This window comes from Schistocerca cancellata, unplaced genomic scaffold, assembly GCF_023864275.1.
Source record: "Schistocerca cancellata isolate TAMUIC-IGC-003103 unplaced genomic scaffold, iqSchCanc2.1 HiC_scaffold_426, whole genome shotgun sequence".
Taxonomy (NCBI): domain Eukaryota; kingdom Metazoa; phylum Arthropoda; class Insecta; order Orthoptera; family Acrididae; genus Schistocerca; species Schistocerca cancellata.
In genome coordinates, this window is record NW_026046443.1 from 1,878,727 (window position 1) to 1,882,011 (window position 3,285).

Consider the following 3,285-nt stretch of genomic DNA (forward strand, 5'->3'; position numbering starts at 1 on the left):
GATTCAAATTAATGATATGAATATAATAGAGGGAAACATTCCACGAGGGAAAAATATATTTAAAAAGAAAGATGATGAGACTTATCCAACAAAAGCGCTGGCAGGTCGATAGACACACAAATAAACACAAACATACACACAAAACTCTAGCTTTCGCAACCAACGGTTGCCTCGTCAGGAAAGAGGGAAGGAGAAGGAAAGACAAAAGGATTGGGTTTTAAGGGAGAGGGTAAGGAGTCATTCCAATCCCGGGAGCGGAAAGACTTACCTTAGGGGGAAAAAAGGACAGGTTTACACTTGCACACACACACATATCCATCCACACATACACAGACACAAGCAGACATTTGTAAAGGCAAAGAGTTTGGGCAGAGATGTCAGTCGGGACGGAAGTATAGAGGCAAAGATGATGTTGAAAGACAGGTGAGGTATGAGCGGCGGCAGATTGAAATTAGCGGAGATTGAGGCCTGGCGGATAGCGAGAAGAGAGGATATGCTGAAGGGCAAGTTCCCATCTCCGGAGTTCTGACAGGTTGGTGTTAGTGGGAAGTATCCAGATAACCCGGACGGTGTAACACTGTGCCAAGATGTGCTGGCCGTGCACCAAGGCATGTTTAGCCACAGGGTGATCCTCATTACCAACAAACACTGTCTGCCTGTGTCCATTCATGCGAATGGACAGTTTGTTGCTGGTCATTCCCACATAGAACGCTTCACAGTGTAGGCAGGTCAGTTGGTAAATCACGTGGGTGCTTTCACACGTGGCTCTGCCTTTGATCGTGTACACCTTCCGGGTTACAGGACTGGAGTAGGTGGTGGTGGGAGGGTGCATGGGACAGGTTTTACACCGGGGGCGGTTACAGGGGTAGGAGCCAGAGGGTAGGGAAGGTGGTTTGGGGATTTCATAGGGATGAACTAAGAGGTTACGAAGGTTAGGTGGACGGCGGAAAGACACTCTTGGTGGAGTGGGGAGGATTTCATGAAGGATGGATCTCATTTCAGGGCAGGATTTGAGGAAGTCGTATCCCTGCTGGAGAGCCACATTCAGAATCTGATCCAGTCCCGGAAAGTATCCTGTCACAAGTGGGGCACTTTTGGGGTTCTTCTGTGGAAGGTTCCGGGTTTGAGGAGATGAGGAAGTGGCTCTGGTTATTTGTTTCTGTACCAGGTCGGGAGGGTAGTTACGGGATGCAAAAGCTGTTTTCAGGTTGTTGGTGTAATGGTTCAAGGATTCCGGACTGGAGCAGATTCGTTTGCCACGAAGACCTAGGCTGTAGGGAAGGGACCGTTTGATGTGGAATGGGTGGCAGCTGTCATAATGGAGGTACTGTTGCTTGTTGGTGGGTTTGATGTGGACGGACGTGTGAAGCTGGCCATTGGACAGGTGGAGGTCAACGTCAAGGAAAGTGGCATGGGATTTAGAGTAGGACCAGGTGAATCTGATGGAACCAAAGGAGTTGAGGTTGGAGAGGAAATTCTGGAGTTCTTCTTCACTGTGAGTCCAGATCATGAAAATGTCATCAATAAATCTGTACCAAACTTTGGGTTGGCAGGCCTGGGTAACCAAGAAGGCTTCCTCTAAGCGACCCATGAATAGGTTGGCATACGAGGGGGCCATCCTGGTACCCATGGCTGTTCCCTTTAATTGTTGGTATGTCTGGCCTTCAAAAGTGAAGAAGTTGTGGGTCAGGATGAAGCTGGCTAAGGTAATGAGGAAAGAGGTTTTAGGTAGGACGGCAGGTGATCGGCGTGAAAGGAAGTGCTCCATCGCAGCGAGGCCCTGGACATGCGGAATATTTGTGTATAAGGAAGTGGCATCAATGGTTACAAGGATGGTTTCCGGGGGTAACAGACTGGGTAGGGATTCCAGGCGTTCGAGAAAGTGGTTGGTGTCTTTGATGAAGGATGGGAGACTGCATGTAATGGGTTGAAGGTGTTGATCTATGTAGGCAGAGATGCGTTCTGTGGGGGCTTGGTAACCAGCTACAATGGGACGGCCGGGATGATTGGGTTTGTGAATTTTGGGAAGAAGGTAGAAGGTGGGGGTGCGGGGTGTTGGTGGGGTCAGGAGGTTGATGGAGTCAGGTGAAAGGTTTTGTAGGGGGCCTAAGGTTCTGAGGATTCCTTGAAGCTCCGCCTGGACATCAGGAATGGGATTACCATGGCAAACTTTGTAAGTAGTGTTGTCTGAAAGCTGACGCAGTCCCTCAGCCACATACTCCCGATGATCAAGTACCACAGTCGTGGAACCCTTGTCCGCCGGAAGAATGACGATGGATCGGTCAGCCTTCAGATCACGGATAGCCTGGGCTTCAGCAGTGGTGATGTTGGGAGTAGGAATAAGGTTTTTTAAGAAGGATTGAGAGGCAAGGCTGGAAGTCAGAAATTCCTGGAAGGTTAGGAGAGGGTGATTTTGAGGAAGAGGAGGTGGGTCCCGCTGTGAGGGAGGACGGAACTGTTCCAGGCATGGTTCAATTTGGATAGTATCTTGGGGAGTTGGATCATTGGGAGTAGGATTAGGATCATTTTTCTTCGTGGCAAAGTGATATTTCCAGCAGAGAGTACGGCTGTAGGACAGTAAATCTTTGACAAGGGCTGTTTGGTTAAATCTGGGAGTGGGGCTGAAGGTGAGGCCTTTGGATAGGACAGAGGTTTCGGATTGGGAGAGAGGTTTGGAGGAGAGGTTAACTACTGAATTGGGGTGTTGTGATTCCAGATTGTGTTGATTGGAGTTTTGAGGTTTTGGAGGGAGTGGAGCTGGAAGTGGGAGATTGAGTAGATGGGAGAGACTGGGTTTGTGTGCAATGAGAGGAGGTTGAGGTTTGCTGGAAAGGTTGTGAAGGGTGAGTGAGTTGCCTTTCCGGAGGTGGGAAACCAGGAGATTGGATAGTTTTTTGAGGTGGAGGGTGGCATGCTGTTCTAATTTGCGGTTGGCCTGTAGGAGGATGCTCTGAACAACTGGTGTGGATGTGGGAGAGGAAAGATTGAGGACTTTTATTAGGGACAGGAGTTGATGGGTGTGTTGATTGGCTGAGTGGATGTGTAGGTGAAGGATTAGGTGGGTGAGGGCAATGGATTGTTCGGTTTGGAACTGGTATAGGGACTGATGGAAAGAAGGGTTGCAGCCAGAGATGGGAACTTTAAGTGTGAGGCCTTTGGGGGTGATGCCAACTGTCAGACAAGCCTGAGAAAATAAAATATGGGAGTGTAATCTGGCTAGGGCGAAGGCATGTTTGCGGAGGGAATGTAAATAAAACTTAATGGGGTCGTTGTGGAGGTGTTGTG